The sequence below is a fragment of the Xenopus tropicalis genome, chromosome 5 (assembly GCF_000004195.4).
Source record: "Xenopus tropicalis strain Nigerian chromosome 5, UCB_Xtro_10.0, whole genome shotgun sequence".
Taxonomy (NCBI): domain Eukaryota; kingdom Metazoa; phylum Chordata; class Amphibia; order Anura; family Pipidae; genus Xenopus; species Xenopus tropicalis.
The window spans coordinates 29,178,161-29,203,239 of record NC_030681.2 but is presented as its reverse complement, the minus strand read 5'-3'; the positions used below and the strand labels follow the sequence as shown (position 1 = coordinate 29,203,239).

The window sequence follows — 25,079 nt, the reverse complement described above, 5'->3', positions numbered from 1 at the left end:
AGGGGGATGAAAACATAATTTTGCCCCTTTATACAGTGGTAAGGCCTCACCTTGAGTATGGGGGGCAGTTTTGGGCTCCAGTCCTTAAGAAGGATATTAATGAGCTGGAGAGAGTGCAGAGACTGCAACTAAACTGGTTAAGGGGATGGAAGGGTTAAACTATGAGGTGAGACTGTCGAGGTTGGGGTTGTTTTCTCTGGAAAAGAGGCGCTTGCGAGGGGACATGATTACTCTGTACAAGTACATTAGAGGGGATTATAGGCAGATGGGGGATGTTCTTTTTTCCCATAAAAACAATCAACGCACCAGAGGTCACCCCTTTAGATTAGAGGAACAGAGCTTTCATTTGAAGCAGCGTAGGTGGTTTTTCTTTACCTAAAGAGATTGTTTACCTAAATAGAAGTTTTTACTATTACAAAGGTAAAAATAACTATACAAATACAGGTTATTTGATTTCTATCAATATGTTTAAATACAGATTCTGAGATATGGAATGGTACAGTTAATTATGCATGAATGTAGAATACATTAAACGTAGGTTATTTTTAACATTTGTTATTTTCTTAAATGGGTCTTAGGAACACAAGAGGCATTAGAATAATACGGGCAGCTTTGAAAATGTCATAGGGAGAATGGGAACAAATCTCAAAATGGACAAAACCAACCTTTTAGAAAAAGGAAATATAACTTTAATTAAAAGGGCAAAAAACACAAACCTGAATGAAAATACTTCTTTACGGAATAAAGATTTTACAACAAAATGTTATATGCAGGAAGAATATAGTTAAAACACAATTTTGGCAAATGAGGCAACCAGTTCTATTCATTTAGATGAAATACAGTATATGAATGGCTTTAATGTATTTGGAGTGAGAAAAAAAGTTGAATATAAAAAGAAAGTTGCATTTGTAAAAAAAAAAGTCAGGAAAAACACAGATTTAATGCATTTTACAATTTTTTCAGCAGTTTTGCAAATTTAACTTACATAAAATGCAGTAAATGTATTGAATGTGCAGTAGCCGACCCCTGGTGATTGGGTACTTTATGACCCATGGGAGAGAAGATGCTGCAAAGTAGGAGTTTTAAGGTGATTTTACAAAAAATTTCAGAAATTGTTATAAAAACCACTAACTTGAGGAATGGATTGCAGAATGTATTTTTTAAAAAAGATATGGCTTCCTGGGGTACAGCTAATGTTAGTGAAATGTTTGCCCATTAATCTAAACAACACTGATTTCTGGAGAGGTGCTTTGACAATTTAGTATTGTGGTGCTGGGAGTTGACCCATAACATTACTATAAAACTATACAAATATGATATTGACACATGTGACTTTCCAAATCTGTTGTATTTTTGTGCATAAAATAAAATATGTTTGTCATATATGTGTCTATATTATAGAAAATATATATAATTTTTCATATCTTGTTACGGAATTGCAAAAATTGCTAAATTAGTAAATTGCAAAAATGTTTTGAAAGCTTTGGTAACTAAAATTGCCCCCAAGTACCAGCAACCCCAAATTTTCTGGTAGTGAAAGGGTTAAAGATAATCTCTATTGTGATCACCATAGCAACCGCAAGTAAACAACATGTAAAACAGAAGCTCATTAGTATGCGGTTACCATGGTGACACTGATAAGACACTGATAAGATCAGTTTGCTTATCTTCTATTGTGTGGTCACCATAGCAACCACATTGTGACATCACTGATAAGTAACAAGCTCATTAGTATGCGGTCACCATGGTAACACTGATAAGATCAGTTTGCTTATCTTCTATTGTGTGGTCACCATGGCAACCGCATTGTGACATCACAAGCTCATTAGTATGCGGTTTCCATGGCAACCACAGGCTATATAAGCCCGACACTGAGCACAGAGCTCAGTTCGAAGTGGGACTTGCTTCGAACAACATCTGCTGACTAGAGCTCAGCAACCTTTCCTTAGCAATGAATTTTCCACCTTTCATTGCTTTTCTTATCCTATTGGAACAATGTTTTCATTCATCTGATAGATCATCACTGACCCAGAAAGTAATCCTGACACCGGAAGAATATGAATTATTTAGAAATGTTAAAGATACTGATATTGAAGAGATCTACCCATTGGGTTCAGTTATCCTAATGGTATTTTCCTTGGCAGTTGCCATTAACTGGACTGTTGGCCGTTATTGGAGACAGCCCTACAGAAGGGGGGCGGGTTGGGCCCATCTATTATCAGTAATGATATTCACAGCCCTTCTTTATACCCGTCACACATCACTGGAGTTCCACAAAGGAAACCTAGAATATGAAGAAATAGAGAATGATGAAGATGAGGAGAATGAGGAGAACTTGTTAGTTTATCTCTTTGCTCTGCTTGTATTTATCTTCATATTCACCATTGACTGGTGTTGCAGTAACATTGCTAAAAAGCTCACTGGTGTTTCTCCCAGCCAGACCAGCCATAAGAGGCATCTAGATAAGAGGCCCTTGGTTGGTCAAGGCTTACTTGGAGAAGAAGAACTGCAACGACATCTTCCACAAAAAAATCTGAGGATATTTATTGCTACCTGGAATATGAATGAAAAAAAGGATCTTCCAGAGAGACTGGATGATTTCCTATTTCCATTGGGCGCCGAGTCTGCACAAGACCTGTATGTAATCGGAGTGCAAGAAGGCTGCCCCAACAGGCAAGAATGGCAAAACCGCCTGCAGCTGACACTGGGGCATCGTTATGTCTTGCTCCACTCAGCAGCTCACGGTGTCCTGTACCTGTCTCTGTATATCAGGCGAGATCTCGTGTGGTTCTGCTCTGAGGTTGAATGTGCAACCGTCACTACGAGATTCTTCCCATTGATTAAGACCAAAGGGGCTGTGGCTGCTTCATTTACATTCTTTGGAACCTCATTCCTTTTTATCAATGCCCACTTTGCGGCAGGAGATTCCAAAGTAAAGCAGAGAATCCAGAATTATGAGAAAATAATCAAAGACCTGAAGCTCCCAAAAAATGTTCCTGACACAAACCCCGTTTACTCTGATCCCGACGATGCGACGAGCCGGTTTGACGAAGTCTTCTGGTTTGGGGACTTCAATTTCCGCTTGAGCAAGAGTCGGAGTGAAGTTGATTCCATCCTAGAGAACCTTCCAGAGAATGATATGAGGTCCCTCCTGCAGTACGATCAGCTGTCAGAAGAGGTGACTAAAGGTTCTATATTCAAAGGATTTAAGGAAGGAGAAATCCATTTCCGTCCCACATATAGATTTAATATCGGATCCGATGACTATGACACCAGTAAGAAACAGAGGACGCCTTCCTACACTGATCGAGTGATGTACAAGAGCCGGAATCAGGATGATATCCATGTTCTGAAATATGGCTCTTGTTCCCTTATGAGACAATCGGACCACAAACCTGTTTTTGGGCTATTTGAAGTATTGATAAAACCAGGGTCCAATAACATTCCTTAGACTGTTTGAAAGAAAACTCTATTTCATGAGACTAAAAAAAGAACTGACATTAAATACAACAAATGAGAAAGTTGAAAACCAACAGTCTATTGGCATGGGGAGGGTGGAAGGGCCAGATCGTGGCATGCCAATGACTTGGGTTTTTTTGCCTTAAAACACGCACTTGATGCACTTGCACGTTTTGTGAATATCGCCAGTGCTGGCATTTTAGCATTTGGCAAGGGGGCGTTTTCACACAATGAACACTCTGGGCAAAACAAGCCAAATTATAAAGTTGCTACAACCAACTTCCATATATTTATAGCACCCAACCCCACCATGTTGGACTTATGCCTTTAAACCAGGGATGGTGAACTTGAAGATCTCTCCCACAAAAAAAGCTACAGGGAGAGAGGAACAGCCAGTGAGCCGACACTTTGGTCACAAGACACTTTTCCTGAGATACCTGTAATACAACCAATACCACGTATGAATATATGTCAGTAAACATAATACACCAGCAATGGGAGGGATGGCAAGGGGTGATTTCGAACATTAATCACAAAGGGCACAAGCCAAGTGATAAAATTGCTACAACTTGCATAGATTTATAGCACCACTATGTTGGACTTATGCCTTTATAATATGTTGGCCTTGAAGATCTCTCCCATACAAAAGCTAAAGCAGAAATAACGGTCAGTAAGCTTGATCCCTTTTGTACTGCATTTTTATATCAACCTTGGCAGTGTTTAGAATCCCTGTCTTCCCTGCAGCAGAAAGTCCGGGGCCCCAAAAGGGCGTCGGTGAAAACCGGGGTTGCCAGGGCTCTTCTATTTCACCTATAAGGTTGGTACTAGCCGTCTATGGGCTTCCTCATACTACAGACCATAGCAGTAACACTTGCACAGAATAAATGACTTATAAAAGAAGGAGCTTAAAAACAACATATTATATATATATATATATATATATATATATATATACAGAACAACAGAATGGTAACAACAAAATTACCATTCCCATAAAACTGACCCACAAGAAAACTTTTATGGGTGTTTGGAGGATTCACAACATTATAACATGGCACTCTATAGCCCGTGCACTGCCTGGACCAGAACAAAGATAAGATGGAAGAAGCCGAAGCTGTTTTTAGCAAACAGGAGCACACAGCAGAATAAATACAGGGCCAATTCAATTTATAATACCCCAGGACAGTGGTATGGAGGTTTGTCAATTTTATGATCATAACTTTATAACTAAAAACCCCTGTTTTTGTTAAATATGCATAGATACTAAATTACTAGTGAAACAGGGAATGTGCACTGGTCACTTAGCCAGATCCGATTCATTGTACTTATATAGTGTATTTTACTTCTTGGAGTGCTCCCACAACCCCACTTTGTGTAATGTTATACTTTAGCAGAGTTATACTGCAGGAAGAATGGCCAAACCAATTGGTGGTCTTTGGCCTTTAAAAATGGGTGTTGGTCTCACCAATCTCTCTGCTATAAGCTAATGGTGGGGGAGGGCTAAGCCCTGTGAATAAAACCAGTGCCCTGGTCAGGAGATATAACCAGAGGTAAATAGTTAGAACCACCATATGGGGTTTACCTTGACGTGGTATGGTGGCTTGTCAATTTTATGATCATAACTTTGAAACTAATAACCCCTGTTTTTATAAATACACATATAGATTCTAAACATTAGTTACAGTAGATCAGGGAATTTATATTGATCAATCCCTCTCTCTTTTTTATACTTGTAGCTTATTTGGCCAGATGAGTTGCACTTCCATTGTACTTGTATATTTTACTTAGCCTTATCGCTGTACACTTTATGTGATATAATACAAATATTCTTGGTTATATGCTAAAAATAGTGATGAGCAAATCTGTCCCGTTTTGCTGAAAAATTTGGAAAAAATATTTGCGTCCGTCATTTTTTGTTGTGCCCGTCAAAAGAACTACACGCACAACAATTTTTCTGGCACACGTCATTTTTTATGCAGGCGACAATTTTTGTTGTGTTGTGAATTTTTCCGCGCCAAATTTTGTTGTCTATTTCGCTTAACAATCCGCCAATTGCGAAATGTGGAAAAGCACAGCGAATTCATGCCTGCCGAATGATATCGCCCATCACTAGCTCAGAATACTGAAAGAAAATATCCGGTTTATTTTTATGAGTTACTGGTCATAGGACTATGGCACACATGGCCCAGTACTAACTATGGGTCGCTCTTCATTTCTTTAAAAACCTATTGGCTGGCTACTTTTTTTTTTTTTTACAGCACTCTCTATTGTTCTTCCTTTCCATATTAATATCCTTTGCATTAGGAATATTCATTTCTATTTCAATTTCATAATTTCCACTTCCAAGTTTGTTAAGGCCAAATGCCAGTAATGTAGCCATTGGGGACCTATATAGGCCTTCTTCTTGCTACTACTGGTGCTTGGACATCAAGGTATTTAGCTGTGATCCAGCCTGCTGTTGATTGTAAAACTTGATTATTCCAGAAACAGGACAGCATTTTTATTTGATTATATTTAAAAAGTTTCTTATTTCATTATGAAATACGTATGTAGCTATATTCAATTTTCATTTTCATGAATGTTCCCCTTTAAAGCCTAACTACCCCAAGCCCCGCCCCTAGCAGCACCACATATAGCCAACTGCAAAGTGCATTCTGAAAGTATAAAGAAGCCTGGTGTATATAAACACATTATGAAGGTTTTAATGACAAAATATCATGAACAAGGTCATTCTTTATTTTCTCCCTGCTAACTTTAAATACCAGTGTTTAGCAATGCTTAAGCACGCATATAATATTGTAATTAAATGATTATGCTTAGCAGCAAAAAATGCCCGCGACTGCCACTAATGAAAAATAATCTCAAACAACAGAGACTGCTTGCAAGTGAATATTCCCGCTAACTAGCTTTTTATTTAAATAGTACATTTTCTTAATTTTGTGTGCAGTACATAAAATTCACAACTAGATTATTTCACATGTCTATATATATATATATATATACAGTGGTGTGAAAAACTATTTGCCCCCTTCCTGATTTCTTATTCTTTTGCATGTTTGTCACACTTAAATGTTTCTGCTCATCAAAAAACGTTAACTATTAGTCAAAGATAACTGATAATTGAACACAAAATGCAGTTTTTAAATGAAGGTTTACATGGCCCTGTGTGAAAAAGTGATTGCCCCCCTTGTTAAAAAATAACTTAACTGTGGTTTTTCACACCTGAGTTCAATTTCTGTAGTCACCCCCAGGCCTGATTACTGCCACACCTGTTTCAATCAAGAAATCACTTAAATAGGAGCTACCTGACACAGAGAAGTAGACCAAAAGCACCTCAAAAGCTAGACATCATGCCAAGATCCAAAGAAATTCAGGAACAAATGAGAACAAAAGTAATTGAGATCTATCAGTCTGGTAAAGGTTATAAAGCCATTTCTAAAGCTTTGGGACTCCAGCGAACCACAGTGAGAGCCATTATCCACAAATGGCAAAAACATGGAACAGTGGTGAACCTTCCCAGGAGTGGCCGGCCGACCAAAATTACCCCAAGTGCGCAGAGACAACTCATCCGAGAGGCCACAAAAGACCCCAGGACAACATCTAAAGAACTGCAGGCCTCACTTGCCTCAATTAAGGTCAGTGTTCACGACTCCACCATAAGAAAGAGACTGGGCAAAAATGGCCTGCATGGCAGATTTCCAAGGCGCAAACCACTTTTAAGCAAAAAGAACATTAAGGCTCATCTCAATTTTGTTAAAAAACATCTCAATGATTGCCAAGACTTTTGGAAAAATACCTTGTGGACCGACGAGACAAAAGTTGAACTTTTTGGAAGGTGCGTGTCCCGTTACATCTGGCGTAAAAGTAACACAGCATTTCAGAAAAAGAACATCATACCAACAGTAAAATATGGTGGTGGTAGTGTGATGGTCTGGGGTTGTTTTGCTGCTTCAGGACCTGGAAGGCTTGCTGTGATAGATGGAACCATGAATTCTACTGTCTACCAAAAAATCCTGAAGGAGAATGTCCGGCCATCTTTTTGTCAACTCAAGCTGAAGCGATCTTGGGTGCTGCAGCAGGACAATGACCCAAAACACACCAGCAAATCCACCTCTGAATGGCTGAAGAAAAACAAAATGAAGACTTTGGAGTGGCCTAGTCAAAGTCCTGACCTGAATCCTATTGAGATGTTGTGGCATGACCTTAAAAAGGCGGTTCATGCTAGAAAACCCTCAAATAAAGCTGAATTACAACAATTCTGCAAAGATGAGTGGGCCAAAATTCCTCCAGAGCGCTGTAAAAGACTCGTTGCAAGTTATCACAAACACTTGATTGCAGTTATTGCTGCTAAGGGTGGCCCAACCAGTTATTAGGTTCAGGGGGCAATTACTTTTTCAAACATGGCCATGTAGGTTTGGATTTTTTTCTCCCTAAATAATAAAAACCCTCATTTAAAAACTGCATTTTGTGTTTACTTGTGTTATCTTTGACTAATAGTTAAATGTGTTTGATGATCAGAAACATTTTGTGTGACAAACATGCAAAAGAATAAGAAATCACACCACTGTATATATATATATATATATATATATATATAAATCCAGTGTTTATTTTTGGAATACCAAAGTTCACTTTCCTCATAAAAATACAACAATGTAACTTGCAAATGTATTAGGTCCTTTAGCTTACCACCATTTGGACGATCCTCATTGATGCAAATAGAAGCCTACACATTGTACACTTTCTGCAAACAACCACCACAGACAACCATAAAGAGACGACCATTTCTGTTGGTAGAATTGGTGCCACTTGTATCTAACTTGGAAGGCAGGAAATATGGACATTCCTTGTGCATGTTCATAAGAGTCAGGAGTCGATATGGTGGTAGTAAAGGAATTATCATTAAAACCTATATCCATTTCACTGTAAAACTCTTGGACTCTGTCAGGACCTGCCTGTACCAGAACTCTGGACTCTATGTTAGGCAGGTTCTGCATTACCTCACTGAGCCACTGGAGACCTTGGGCATCCAGCCCTGTACATTCTGTTAACCCCTCTTCTTTGCTTCTGTGTTTATGTTCTCCTTCTCCTCCCTTAATTAGCCCAGGTGGTTCCAATCAGTCAATTAACGGGCTTTATAAGCCTGTTACTAGCAACCCCTGGTTGCTTGATCATTGAGCCTTTTACGTTCCAGTGACCTTACTTGCTTGTTCCAGCCCCTGTTCCTGCCTGACTCCTGCCCGCATACCTGCCTGATTCCGTTACCTTACCCTGTTCCACAACTCCTGTTCCACAACTCCTGTTCCTGACCTCTGTTTGATCTCCCGGTTTTGACCTCGGCCTGATTATTGGACTCTCCCTGCCTTCAGCCTGCCTTTGACCACTGCCTGTTATTCCGGACCCTCCTTGTTTGCTGCCAGTCCAGACCCTCTGCCTGTTTTCTGCGGATTTGTTTCGTCTTCTGTCTGCCTCTGACCACTGGCCTGTTGTAAGGACTTCCATATTTCTTATTACTCAATTTTCATTAATAAATCATGTTTCAGCAACATAACGTGTTTCCTGGCTATCCACAAGCGCAGTACCCCCTGTACCCATATTACACGACATATAAGCTCCTACCTGCCAGCCACCCACCTGTGGCTGCGCCTGACAGACTCAGTTTGGAGTCTTTCACTGTGACTGGGAAATTTTTGACAAAAGGTAACACCTGAGGAGCAGGTTGGACATATGCATTAACTAGTAGGAGAGGGAAAGAGCAATAGTCTCCTCTTTGTTGAATGTAAAAGTATAATGAAATGTATATTTTTATTATGTACTTTTTTCAGGTATTTTTAGCTGTTATTAAGCGGTTGTTTTTAGCAACTGTCCACTATTGTCTGTCAGGGGTCAGATCAACCATAATAATAGGTACTTTGCCTGTATATTAATAATACTTGCTATATTTTCTATGGTGGTGTAATGTGTCACATGATGCAGTGCACCTTGTTTATTATAAAAAAAAAAGTACCCCTTGTTACCTCAGAATTGCCTTTATATGGCCATGGAACTTCTCAGTGATGTCTAATAACCTTATATTTTACAATTATTCCCTATATAGCACACACTTCCACCCCAAGCTGTCTTTCAGATAACTATGTAATATCATCTATATACAGGTATAGGATCCATTATTTGCAAACCCATGATCCAGAAAGTTCCAACTACGGGAAGGCCATCTCCCATAGACTCTACTATAAGCGAATAATTCCAATATTTAAAAATGATTTTCTTTTTCTCTGAAAATAATAAAACAGTAACTTGTACTTGATCCCCTCAAAGATATAATCTTTTTTGGGTGCAAAATCAAATTGGGTTTAAATATCATAGAAGTCAACTGACGTTTTTAGACCTTAGTGAATACCCATACAACCTTTAGCTGGAAAGAGATACCTTTTGCTATAGTTTAACATCAGCTGTAAGGATGTTGCGCCAACAGTCTTGCTCTTCTATTACATTTATGAGAAACCTGGGTCACTCCATCTCTTAATAAACATTTTAAATGTTGCTAGATCAACTCTAGTATAGGTATGGGAACTGTTATACAGAAACTCGTTATCCAGAAAGCCCCAAATTACGGGAAGACCATCTCCCATACACTCCATTATAATCAAATAATTAAAAATTTAACAATGATTTCCTTTTTCTCTGTTAATACAAGACATAATTGTTTTGCCTTCGATAAGGATTAATTATATCTTAATTGCAAAGTACTATTAGGTTTATTTAATGCTTAAATCATTTTTTAGCAGACTTAAGGTGGCCATACAGGGGCCGATTCTAGCTGCTGACAATCGGGCAAATCTCAATCAAGCAGGTTTGATCAGGGACCGCATTGGCTCGTTGATTCGGTCCCCGAACCGACAGGCACCCATACCCGCTGTTCTGATATGATCACTTGGCCCCAGGGACAAATGAACAAGTTAGCCTGACATTGCCCACCCATAGGTGGGGATATCGGGAGAAGATCCACTTGCTTGGGGACCTTGACAAGCAAGCGGATCTTAGTATACCTTTAAAGTATGGAGACCGAAATTACAGAAAGATCCCTTATATGGAAAACCCCAGTTCTCGAATATTTTAGATAATAGGTCCCATATTTCGGGTGGGGTCCAACTCTTTACATTTAGTGACATTTCTTAAACTATATTACGTAATTCTATAAAGCACTAGGTGCTCAGTAACTTTTATTTGCTTTATTTAGACTACACTCATTAAAAGATAACATGACAATGTAGCCCAGTCTAATGATTTGTTCAAAAATGATATAAAAAGTCCTGTTGTTGTTTATTGGAAAGACTAACGTAGGTGCCAGGAATAGGAGTTCAATAACAAACTGACAAACACACTTTGGATAACCTTTCTGTAAATAATTTCAGATCTGGATCTTTATTACTCTATGTTCTATATCTCTCTATGGGTTTTTTCCTTTTTTCTTCTTTGTTGCATTTTAAAATGATTTATAATGCAAATATTATCGGCAGAAGCAAGAAAAGATTGATATACAATTCACGAATGCTTTTTCTTCTAAAGAAAGGCCTTATCAACATTTTTTTCATAAGACTTATTGTTATGATGTATAATATTCCCAGTTGAGCTAATTTGATATCACATTGTTCATTATTATAGTCTGTTCCTACTCATTCGTTATATAGCCTTGACTGCACTAGGATAGCTGCAGGAGATTAAACAGAAAGATGGAACAAAATTAAGGAATTTAAAATATTATCAAAATCAATATCCTACATAGTTCAACCAAGCATCTTAAGTCCTCGAAGCAAAAGCAAAATATTACAGGTAGCACTGCTAAAACTGTTTTGCAGGCTTTCTTAATTCTCCTTGACAAATCTTATTCTTTATTTCTTTCCATTTTTTTTTAAGCCTGTGTTTATTACATCCTAGTTATTCACACTTTTCATAAAGGTCAAGAAAACCAATTACACCATTGACCACAGCACAGTAGGGGCAGAAGGAGGGAGGTGCTTAGTCAGACAATGGGCTCTGGTTACATACTTCAGTCTTTTTAATCAACTCAACAGTAATGTGTCATTGACTTAGGTCATGACAGTAATCATCCCACTTGCACACTCATCATAACAGGTCAGTCCAAACACTATATATTTCTATTCTAAAAACAGAAAAACTAGCCAACATATCAAAGAAGTTTTCTTGATGCTAAAAAAATATAAATATATCCATATATATACTTCAGGAGCTATTTAGCAAAACAGACACACAATTAAGAAAATATGAAAATGCTTTATTATTACTGAACTACTTCATTTGGAAGTTCAATTCTTTATCGTAAAGGATAATGTGTATAGTTTTATACTTTGTATACCATACAAAATGTTTAGATTACTGCAGAATTTTACATTTCTGAAATCCTAGTGCAGTTTGAGAATGACTTAGTGGCATTTCCCTTAGCTGGTAACCGATGCAGTGATCTCCAACCAGTGGCCTCAAAGCAGGTGCTTATTTTTGAATTCCTGGCTTGGAGGTACATTTTGGTTGCATATAAACCAGGTGTACTGCCAAACAGAACCTCATGTAGGCTGCCAATCCATATAGGGGCCCATCATAGACCTTATTTGGCACCCCCTAGAACATTTTCATGCCTGTGTTGCTCCCCAGCTCTTACATAGTAAGTTGGGTTGAAAAAAGACATACGTCCATCAAGTTCAACCATAATGCCTATATATAACCTGCCTAACTACTAGTTGATCCAGAGGAAGGCAAAAAACCCCATCTGAAGCCTCTTTAATTTGCCGCAGAGGGGAAAAAATTCCTTCCTGACTCCAAGATGGCAATCGGACCAGTCCCTGGATCAACTACTACTAAGAGCTATCTCCCATAACCCTGTATTCCCTCACTTGCTAAGAATACATTTTTACATTTGATAGTGGTTTGAGGTCCCTGCTGTAATGTATCCCAGTGAAATGTAAAAAAAAAAAAAAAAATCAGATTACATTGGAACTTTGCACCTTGCCCTTTCATTGTACATGATCCTGATAATGAGGTAAGGGCAGGGGGTACTAAAACTACTTAATGTGTCTCTAAGGACTTATACACATTGAATCGAAATAAGCAAAGATGAATGTATTCAATTTCATCTACATGGTCTCTACATTGCTGCCTATGTATATTGTTAAGGTATAAAATATACATAAGGGCTGTTTGTATAGGAGACTGTACCCTCAAGGGGTGCTGGCTGGAATCTAATTGACAAGGGGAATATAAAACCTAAAGGATGGTGACGTCCAGGAATAGGATGAAATAAAATAAGGAAGCAATACAGTAATAAATAAGAGGTGCTTACTGACAGGGAGAATGAGTCCATATTACTTTTTCATGATGACATAAATTGCCTATATTTTTCTAGTATCACCTAAAATTGGTACAAATATGGGATCCATTATCAGGAAACCTGTTATACAAAAAATTCCAAATTACACAAAAAGGCCATCTCCCATAGACTCCATTATAAGCAAATAATTCTAATTTTTAAAAATGATTTCCCTTTTCTCTATAATAATAAAACAGTACCTTGTACTTGATCCCAACTAAGATATAATTACCCCTTATTGGGGGCAGAACAGCCCTATTGGGTTTATTTAATGGTTAAATGATTCCCTTTTCTCTGTAATAATAAAACAGTACCTGTACTTGATCCCAACTAAGATATAATTACCTCTTATTGGGGGCAGAACAGCCCTATTGGGTTTATTTAATGGTTAAATGATTCCCTTTTCTCTGTAATAATAAAACAGTACCTTGTACTTGATCCCAACTAAGATATAATTAATCCATATTGTAGGTAAAACAATGCTGTTGGGTTTAATTAATGTTTAAATGATTTTTATAGTAGACTTTATGTATGGAGATCTGAATTACGGAAATACCCCACGTCCCTAGCATTCTGGATAAGAGGTCCCATACCTGTAATGCCAAAGTTAATGGAAATGTCCCTTACATTTTGTAAACTGTAACTGCCCATCACCCTCAGTATATTAATTAGTGAAATAATTTTTAATACAGTTTTTTTCCCACAGCTTTGCCAAGGTTATTGCCAATGATTATCAGTACTTCTTTACCCTAGTTAATATATCTTGCATTTCCACTCAATTCCCTGTTTAACCATGGGTTTCTAATTACTATAAGTCAATTAAACATGCATATTGAGTATTCCGGGGGAAATCAATCAACAAATATTGAGCAACAGAAAGCCTGTGGAAAAAAAATCCATGTATAAATGCCAATTATTGAATACAATGGAATTACAAAACAAATGATTGAATGAGATTATATTGACTTCATTTGTTTATTGAAAATGATGATCAAATTCAATAATCTTATATGAATGTTCTAACATTAACCAGTTCTTTTCTTCTGTGTATACAGTAGAGGAGCCAGTGGGACAAGTCCCACCCAATAGCTGCACTGTTGCCTCAGCTCCAACTACACAGTGGTTGGCACAGGATATGGTGCTTAAAGGGTTACACACGATAAATGTAAACAAGGCACCTGGGCCAGATGGAATACACCCTCGGGTACTGAGAGAGCTAGGGGCAGAATTGCAGTGGCCCTTGTTTCTGATTCTCAGACTCTCTTTCATCAGGTATGGTACCTAGGGATTGGAAGAAGGCGAATGTCATTCCCATATTTAAAAAGGGAGTAAGATCTCAGCCTGGCAATTATAGGCCTGTAAGTTTGACATCCATGGTGGGCAAGTTATTTGAAGGCTTGTTAAGGGATCACATTCAAAATTATGTAGTGGAGAATGGCATTATGAGCAGTAATCAGCATGGCTTTATGAAGGACAGGTCATGTCAGACCAATTTAATTGCTTTTTATGATGAGGTAAGTAAGAAGCTGGACAGTGGGGATGCAGTAGATATCATCTATTTGGATTTTGCGAAAGCATTTGATACCGTTCCCCACAAACGACTGCTTTCTAAGCTAAGGTCTATTGGTCTTAGTGAAGTCGTTTGCACATGGATAGAAAACTGGCTACAGGATCGGGTACAGAGGGTGGTTGTTAATGGTACATTCTCTACTTGGAATAAGGTCCTCAGTGGGGTCCCTCAGGGTTCTGTACTGGGTCCACTTTTGTTTAATTTGTTCATAAATGACTTAGGGGAGGGTATTATGAGTAATGTATCAGTGTTTGCAGATGACACAAAACTCTGCAGACCAGTCAATTCTATCCAGGATGTGACATCCCTGCAGCAGGATCTTGACCAACTGGCAATCTGGGCAGCTAAGTGGCAGATGAGATTTAATGTGGATAAATGTAAGGTCATGCACCTGGGATGTAAAAACATGCAAGCCCCCTATACCCTTAATGGGACTGCACTAGGCAAATCCATAATGGAGAAGGACCTTGGAGTCCTTGTAGATAATAAACTTGGCTGTAGCAAGCAATGCCAGGCAGCAGCTGCAAGGGCAAACAAGGTTTTGAGCTGTATTAAAAGGGGTATAGATTCACGGGAGGAGGGGGTTATTCTTCCCCTTTACAGAGCGCTGGTAAGGCCCCATCTAGAATATGCTGTTCAGTTTTGGTCTCCAGTGCTCAAACGGGACATTACTGAGTTAGAGAGGGTCCAGAGAAGGGCAACTAAGCTGGTAAAGGGTATGGAAAGTCTCAGTTATGAAGAAAGACTGGCCAAGTTGGGTCTGTTTACACTGGAGAAGAGGCGCTTAAGAGGTGACATGATAACTATGTATAAATATATAAAGGGATCATATAATAACCTTTCTAATGTTTTATTTACCAGTAGGTCCTTCCAACGGACACGAGGGCACCCACTCCGTTTAGAAGAAGGGAGGTTCCATTTAAACATTCGGAAAGGATTTTTTACAGTGAGAGCTGTGAGGTTCTGGAATAGGGATGTAGCGAACCCGCGCAAAAATGTTCGCGAACCCGTTCGCGGACTTTCGGCAAAACTCGCGAATATTCGCGAACTTTGCGAACCCCATAGACTTCAATGGGAAGGCGAACTTTAAAACCTAGAAAAGCCATTTCTGGCCAGAAAACTGATTTTAAAGTTGTTTAAAGGGTGCCACGACCTGGACAGTGGCATGCAGGAGGGGGATCAAGCAAAAATTTCTCTGAAAAATACTTTGTAAAAAAAAGCGCCAAAAAAAAAAACGCAAAAAAATAACGCAAAAAAAAAAAAAACGCCAAAAAATAATGCAAAAAAAAAAACGCAAGCTATTCCTATGTATATGCATAGGCGATAAAACGAAGCGGAAAAAACGCGGCGGAAAACCAAGGAGAAAAAACGCGGCGCCGGCGAACAGTTCGCTACATCTCTATTCTGGAATTCCCTCCCCGAATCAGTCGTGCTGGCTGATACATTATATAACTTTAAGAAGGGGCTGGATGGATTCTTAGCAAGTGAGGGAATACAGGGGTATGGGAGATAGCTCTTAGTACTAGTTGATCCAGGGACTGGTCCGATTGCCATCTTGGAGTCAGGAAGGAATTTTTTCCCCTCTGTGGCAAATTAGAGAGGCTTCAGATGGGGTTTTTTTGCCTTACTCTGGATCAACTAGCAGGTAGGCAGGTTATATATAGGCATTATGGTTGAACTTGATGGACGTATGTCTTTTTTCAACCCAACTTACTATGTTACTATGTTACTATGACCCCCCCCAACTAGTCTAAGCATCCAAAATATTCTTAAATGTAACAGTTAAGAGCAAGCATCTGGGATCTGTGGCTTCTGCAATACAAATCCGCAGCCATTGGCTCTTGTGTGATTAAAGACGCACATGAATATGTAAGAGTAATGGGGCTCCCATCCAAATGCTGGGGAAATTGACACTTTTTTGCACAAGTTTGTGCTTTTACTATTTCACCTGCAGTTGGTTAAACAAAGCGACACTAGTGATGAGCAAATCTGTCTTGTTTCGCTTTGCAGAAAGATTCATGATTTGTGAAATGGTGGTAACCCATTAAACGAAAAACAATTTTTTTGCTTCACAAAATGAATTAAAGACAATTGGCACTTTTCTTTTAATTCAAAATACATTGGAGTCAGTTGGCGTCTTTTTGGGCAACTTTTTTTGAGCAAATTCCAAAGCCAAGAGTTTTTTCTTTGGAAACTTTAAAACTGGGGTCACATTTGCAGATGGCGAAACACATAGGGACAGATTCATCAAAGTATGAATTTGAATCCCGAAATGGGTAAAATTTGGATTAGATAAGATAATTTCTGATGATCCCAAATATCACAAAATGTTTATGAAAAAATCACATTAGTCATGATAATATTGTATTGGCGATCCGAAAGTCACAAAATTTTCGTATCAGAATGATCGTAAACGGCGGGAAAACCTTTCTGACTTTGATCCTTCGGTGCATGTTTTTGGAAGCCTCCCATAGGGGCCATTGGAGCTGCAGAGTGCCATTGAGCCCTATGGGAGACTTTCCTTGGGCCGGGTTGGAGCTGCAGAGTGCCATTGAGCCCTATGGGAGACTTTCCTTGGGCCGGGTTGGAGCTGCAGAGTGCCATTGAGCCCTATGGGAGACTTTCCTTGGGCCGGGTTGGAGCTGCAGAGTGCCATTGAGCCCTATGGGAGACTTTCCTTGGGCCGGGTTGGAGCTGCAGAGTGCCATTGAGTCCTATGGGAGACTTTCCTTGGGCCGGGTTGGAGCTGCAGAGTGCCATTGAGCCCTATGGGAGACTTTCTTTGGGCCGGGTTGGAGCTGCAGAGTGCCATTGAGCCCTATTGGAGACTTTCCTTGGGCCAGGTTGGAGCTGCAGAGTGCCATTGAGCCCTATGGGAGACTTTCCTTGGGCCAGGTTGGAGCTGCAGAGTGCTATTGAGCCCTATGGGAGACTTTCCTTGGGCCGGGTTGGAGCTGCAGAGTGCCATTGAGCCCTATGGGAGACTTTCCTTGGGCCAGGATGGAGCTGCAGAGTGCCATTGAGCCCTATGGGAGACTTTCCTTGGGCCAGGATGGAGCTGCAGAGTGCCATTGAGCCCTATGGGAGACTTTCCTTGGGCCAGGTTGGAGCTGCAGAGTGCCATTGAGTCCTTCGGTGCATGTTTTTGGAAGCCTCCCATAGGGCTCAATGGCACTCTGCAGCTCCAACCTGGCCCAAGGAAAGCCTCCCATAGGGCTCAATGGCACTCTGCAGCTCCAACCCGGCCCAAGGAAAGTCACGATACCGAAGCTTGAATGAATCTGGAACTTTAGTACTCGGCACGACAATACAATTTTGTCGCACAAATTGTCATGCTTTTTGTCGCAAAGTAGAAAAAAGAAAGTAGAAGATCTTTTGCGACTTTTTTGTTAATTTGCGTGACTTTTGGGCGACAAAATCATAGTTGTCGCAATAAGTACGAACATTTCAGATTCATTAAAGCTTCGGTATTGTGACTTTCCTTGGGCCAGGTTGGAGCTGCAGAGTGCCATTGAGCCCTATGGGAGACTTTCCTTGGGCCAGGTTGGAGCTGCAGAGTGCCATTGAGCCCTATGGGAGACTTTCCTTGGGCCAGGTTGGAGCTGCAGAGTGCCATTGAGCCCTATGGGAGACTTTCCTTGGGCCGGGTTGGAGCTGCAGAGTGCCATTGAGCCCTATGGGAGACTTTCCTTGGGCCGGGTTGGAGCTGCAGAGTGCCATTGAGCCCTATGGGAGACTTTCCTTGGGCCGGGTTGGAGCTGCAGAGTGCCATTGAGCCCTATGGGAGACTTTCCTTGGGCCGGGTCGGAGCTGCAGAGTGCCATTGAGCCCTATGGGAGGATTCCAAAATCATGCATTTAAGGATCAAAGTCAGAAAGGTTTTCCAGCCGTTTACGATCACTCGGATACGAAAATTATGTGACTTTCGGAACGGCATTACGATATTATCGTGACTATTAAGTTTTTTTCATAAGCATTTTTGTAACATTTCCGATCATCAGAAATGATCGTATTTAATCCTAATTTTTCCCATTTCATGATTCAAATACGTACTTTGATGAATGGGCCCCATAGTTTCACAGCAAATCCATGCCTGGTTAAATATTTGGCTCATCAGTACTAAACACTATATAACTGCCTTGGTTTATGGCCCTGATGAAAAACTAACTAGGACTTCTTAACATAATAAATATATTCCTTATTTTAAAAGACGAAAAGTGCTGATAATATGATATATCTGATAATGTGCACAGAAATAAAAAAAGAAAGTCTTTTCTTTTTTTTAATTTCCACTTACAAAGGCTGAATTTGGCAAACTGCTTAATGGAAAGCATTTGGAGCTAATCAAACATTTCCATGTGTTACGTGCACTCATCCAGATCTATCTCAACTTGTATCAAGTACGCTGCTTAGTTAAGTCAGTGATGAATTGCTGAGCCTTCTATCCCATCCAAGTGCCATTTTATTTTACTTTTCTTAGTGGCTGGCTGGAAATCTGTTGGCTGAATATAAATACCATGTCATGATGGGATATTGTACAGCTGAGTGCTGGAAATCAATGTGTGTGAGTGTGTATGTGTGCATATGGTTTGAATTATAAAAATTGGCACAGCTCACTTCAGCGCATACCATCAGTATATCATTTCTTTTTCTTTTTTTTAATAATTACAGGTAAATGTACTTTTATAGACACTGTTTAGTAGTGCTGTGGAATTTTCTCTCACAAAAAAAATAATTTTCATAAAATTACATTCACTAAAATCTTATGGATTCTGTTTTCCTGCTTCTATTACATTCTCTTATCTTTTCCACACACTATCGATTGCTAAACAGGACTGTCCAGACAGCAGTTGTTCTTTTAGATTGAGGATTTATGCCTTAATATTTAGTTCTATAGAGATATAGATTCTCACCCATATTGCATGACAGGATGGCTTGTTTCTGACAGGAAAAAACAGAAACAGGGAAATAAATTCCCTACACAAACAGTGACTAAAAGAAGGATTCTATGACTCTACCCCTTAAAGAACAAGTAAACCGCCTTTTTTCAAATGATTAAATTGATTGATTTTAATTGGAACAGAGGCAGTGAGCATGCCCAGTAGGACAACCATTTAGGGGTTTTAACCTTGAAAACAAATAGGTTGCAGGTAAAACTCAGTCCCTTTGTTAAATGTATATTGAAGCAGTAGAATTCTTAATGAATCAGATAAGTCAGTGTAGGACTGGCCAGAAAGGATGACTGTGACGCAGTTGGCCAGCTTGAATATATTGCAATATATGGGCAAACAATCCATGTTTTGCTTAAAGGGGAGGGCATTCCTTTGTAGCTTAATGCACAGAATGTCTTAATGTTATATATATATATTGATAATGGGTGAGTGCAGAGGGGCCCTTGTTGTTGTCTGTATGAATTTTGTGGTCACAACCTCATTGCACCCCCACCTAATGGTTTAAAATGTAGTGGTTGAGCACAACTTTCCCTTTTTTTGCTATAGTTTATACAGGAGCAGTGGCCAGCTCCATGTTTTAGCTCCCATCATTCCCATTACAGTCAGGTGATCCCAGCGGAGCCAATAAAAGGGCAGCCATTTTGGGGTTTTAACCTTGAAAGCAAGTAAGTTGCAGGTAAAACTCAGTCCCTTTGTTAAATGTATATTGAAGCAGTAGAATTCTTAATGAATCAGATAAGTGAGTGTAGGAACTGGCCAGAAGGGATGATTTGACGTAGTTGGCCAGCTTGAATATATTGCAATATATGGACAAACAATCCCTGTTTTGCTTAAAGGGGAGGGAATTTCTTGGTAGTTTAATGCACAGAATGTCTTAATGCCCTATATACTGTATATTGATAATGGGTGAGTGCAGATGGGCTCTTGTTGTCATCTCTTTGAGGTATTCATGGTCAGAGAGAGAAGGAGGGCTCAGAAAGCAAAAGAGGTGGAGTTTCACACTAGACAAGGAAGTAAGAACTGCTGTTCAGCTGTTTGTAATAGAGAATTAAAATAAATCTGAATTCAGAGAGAAAGGTATGTTATTCTGGGGGCTGTTAGAATAATTTTTGGGGATTTAAAATAAAAGGCTTACTTACCCTTTAAGTTTAAATATAACAATATTTAATATAAGAATGTATTTTTTTATGACAATGTTTTATCTTTAAAATAAATTTCACCTTAGGGGTTCCATGATCTCAGACTACACAATGATGTGACGATAAAACTGTGTTCTTTATCCACTGAGTTTATTTTAGAAAAGCACTGAAAATACAGAAATTATAATTCACTAGGGCCCTCCGGCCCACTAGACAACCACTCACAAACTTTTTTGTATCACTGTAGTCAATACCTAGGCCTCTCTCACTACCAAATTGTTATTAAGGTAATATTTGTTGCGATTATTACATAAAGGTGCCTATTTATTATAAGGAAATAAGAACAAATCTGATGTAACTGCAGACAGTGACTTGAAAATTCTATGGGAAAATACCTCTTTTAAGATGTTTCCCTAGAGTGAATTCTGCCGGAAGTTACTTTTCACTTTGAATTTTCCCCGTTGACTTTAATGCATTAGGTGAGGTCTAAAGCAGCAGAAAAACGGCACAAAATGAAACACGTCTTGATAAATTCACCACTTTTTACACTGTTCTTTTTTTTTAGCGATATCCATTTTACAAAGCACAATAAATAGGCCCCTTACAGTATGAATGACATTTGTCTATTGCACACAAGAAAACAATTTATAGCCAGAACACCACCTGCATAAGGTTTTTTTCTTCCACTTGTAGATTTGTGCATCTTTATCTCTTTACAAATATACCTGACTCAGTAGTATTATACTTCTACAGTTTTTTTCTAGTGTTTTAAATTAATATTAATATTCAACTCTTCTGTAAGCCCAGCCCAATTTTTCTAAATGGTCCATAAAATCTGCTCATTCTTTATAGATATTTGGGTTAATATAGGTATGGGATGCATTATCTGGAAACCCGTTATCCAGAAAGCTCCAAATTACAAAAAGGCCATCTCCTTTTAAAAAAAAAAATGATTTCCTTTTTCTCTGTAATAATAAAACAGTACATTGTATTTGATCCCAACTAATATATAATTCATCCTTATTAAAGGCAAACAATCCTATTGGGTGTTCAAGTGATTTTGTTTTTGTAGACTTAAGGTATGGAGATCCAAATTATGAAAAGATCTCTTATCTGGAAACTCCAAGGTCCCAAGCATTTTGGATAACAGATTCCATACCTGCTTTTTGGAGAGCAAGGTGTTCTCTGGAGCCTCAGCTAGTTTTCAGCTAGTCATCACAGTCCAAGAAACCATGCTTTAGAGGGGCTCCTTATGCTATAAGCAACAAGCTGCATATTGCAAACCCTGTCAGTCTAGAACAACCTATTGTCAACAGAGCCTCACTAAGCCAAGTGTCCCCATAAATGCACCCCATTGCTGACAGCATCTCAGATTATTTGTCCAAGGCTCAAGGAGTTCCCACAGTGGCTGCCAGATGGAGTCTTTTACTCTTTAAAGACCTTGGTGGTGGGAAATCTGTTCTGAAAACTTTTCTGTCTTTGTTTTTGGTCTTTACATGATGCAAGGAATGTGCTTCCATATGGAAAGATCATTTCAGAATACAAATATTACAGTCTGTAAGTTTTTCAACACAACTTTATATAATGTACGTTGGGCTAATAATTGCAATTTCTTCCAATTCTTTCAACATCTAATGTTTAGTTTCTTTTCCCCATAATACTGCCAACGTTTAAGAAGACACATTTTTTATTCATAAAGCTATTTTTGTTCACTTATAATTAAAGGGAGTACTTAACTATGAAGTTTCCAGGCAAGCATGGGATTTCTGCAGCACGACACCTTAAAAGATACTTTAACAATGATAACTTTTTGGAAGACTGAGTGCTTGTATATTATAATGATGACCCAGTCTCACTAGGATACAAGAAATACCAACTTTTCACCTTATTGCTAGTGGAAGATTTGAAATGATGAGAAGGGAAAGATGGTTAGTTAATTATGTCAAATTCCTCTATTAGTTCAGTGGATTTATTCCTCACCATTGAATAATGCATTATTTTACAAATGCATGCAAGTTCATCTAGTTTGCATACAAAGAAAATTATTAAATGGCTTTACTTAAAAAGACAAAATGATTTCTAGGTCACGTCTTGAATTCCCTGTTCAGTTCATTTTTTTCCAGAATTATACCATTTTGTTTTGTCTTTTTCAAACAATTAATTCCAATGACGATACATTTGTGTATAGAGGGTAAATGCTCCACAAGACTTATTTACTACAGACTTATAAGTTAATAAGCAGTGTAGAACTCACGTACAATGAGGGGCCTTGACGTGGCACGTGAGCTTACATATTTTGGCCAAAGTGTGGTACTAACACCTCATTTTTTGTAAAAATTATTTTTAAAGGCAAACTGAGCTCTGGCAATCATTCTCTTTCATTTTGTGTACAAATAATAGCTTTTTATCATTTATAGCAGCTGGTCAACTCCAGAATGTGGGTTAGACCGAGTGCTGGTGATATTTTTTGTGTTTCACGTACAAATTGTAGCCAAATATTGTTTCTAGCTGCAATGTAGCCTTTAAAATAAGGAACTATTTTCAGGTGTATGTTATTGAGCTGGGGCTTAAAAGCTCCCTGATTTCTCACAAGAGCTTCAGAGCTAATAAGCATTGTAGGACTCACGTACAATGAGGGGCCTTGACGTGGCATGTGAGCTTACATATTTTGGCCAAAGTGTGGTACTAACACCTCATATTTTGTAAAAAAATTTTTTAAAGGCAAACTGAGTGCTGGAAATCTTTCTCTTTCCTTAAGTGCTAGGTTCTATAACCCACAGTGCAGCATTTTACCAAGAATACTGATATAACAGCCTACTAATATAACAAAGTCATAGATCATACAATCAAACCAGTGCAATATAAATACAACCTCTAATATGAACAGGGAAAAAAACTACACCTTGTTTTTCTATTTGAAACAATGTTCACATAGGGCACTTGTACTGTAAAATATAATTTTATCAAGTGCATAAATTGTCTGTGTGTTATTATTTATTTCTAAACAGTTTAGAAAGCAATTTACACAAGTGTATACCTTTGAGTTGTGCTATGCATTACAGTTGTTATGGGCAGAGGAAAACAGTCACAGAACAAAGAGAATGTTTACTGAGACTCTATAACATCATTCCATTAATATTTCGAAGTGATAATACACGCATAGAACCTATTATCTGGACTGCTTGGCACCTGGGTTTTCTGGATATAGGATCTTTCTATATTTCAAACCTTCACACCTTAAGTCTGCTAAAAATCATCCAAACATAAAGTAACCTAGTATGATTGTTTTGCTACCAATATGGATTCATGCAGCTTAGTTACCATCAAGTACAAGCTACTGTTTTATTATTAACAAGAAAAGGCAATCATTTTTATAAAAGAGTTGCTTAAAATGGTCTCTATGGGAGGTGACCTTCCCATAATTTGAAGCTTTCTGAATAATGAGTTTCCAGATAAGGGATCCTGTACCTGTATACAGTATCTGTATCTAACATTCGTTGCTGTATTGGTATTGGACTTATTACCCAGAATACTTGAGACCTGGGGGTTCTTGTAATTTGGATCTCCATACCTTAATGCTACTTAAAAATCACTTAAATATTAAATAAACCCAATAGGGCTGTTCTGCCCCCAATAAGGGGTAATTATATCTTAGTTGGGATCAAGTACAGGTACTGTTTTATTATTACAGAGAAAAGGGAATCATTTAACCATTAAATAAACCCAATAGGGCTGTTCTGCCCCCAATAAGGGGTAATTATATCTTAGTTGGGATCAAGTACAGGTACTGTTTTATTATTACAGAGAAAAGGGAATCATTTAACCATGAAATAAACCCAATAGGACTGTTCTGCCCCCAATAAGGATTAATTATATCTTAGTTGGGATCAAGTACAAGGTACTGTTTTATTATTACAGAGAAAAGGGAATCATTTAACCATGAAATAAACCCAATAGGGCTGTTCTGCCCCAATAAGGGGTAATTATATCTTAGTTGGGATCAAGTACAGGTACTGTTTTATTATTACAGAGAAAAGGGAATCATTTAACCATGAAATAAACCCAATAGGGCTGTTCTGCCCCCAATAAGGGGTAATTATATCTTAGTTGGGATCAAGTACAGGTACTGTTTTATTATTACAGAGAAAAAGAAAATCATTTTAAAAATTAGAATTATTTGTTTATGATGGAGTCTATTTGAGATAGCCTTTCTGGATTACGGATCCCATACCTATTCTAGTGTTGCTAAGTTTATGCACGAATAATATATAAATATGTAATATGTCAAATAAATATGTACCTATATAAGGCTCGCACTACAGTTCAGAGTTAAAAATCCCCTGGCCAGTTGCTTCACATTATTTTGGCTATTTAGGATGTAACCTTTGATATATCAAGATTGATGGCTAATGCAGTGAGCTCTGATAATAACTGTACTTGACTAGCCAGATGGGAATGTTACAAGGTTGTATTTGGGAGAGGCCTTCAGAGTTCCAAATGATTTAGAACATGTCTGAATTTCAGTCAAAGAATCAGTTTCTCTGATACAAAACCAGAGATACTTGTCCAGCTTCAAA

At 38.5% G+C, this 25,079-nt stretch overlaps 1 protein-coding gene and 1 pseudogene across 1 annotated transcript in view; one reads left to right on the top strand and one right to left on the bottom strand.

Annotated features, from left to right (window-relative positions):
* Nucleotides 1-25,079, bottom strand: part of macrod2 (MACRO domain containing 2) — a 1,296,131-nt gene that overhangs the window by 317,256 nt on the left and 953,796 nt on the right. The window lies entirely within an intron of this gene.
* LOC105947295 lies at nt 2,225-3,605 on the top strand (annotated as a pseudogene).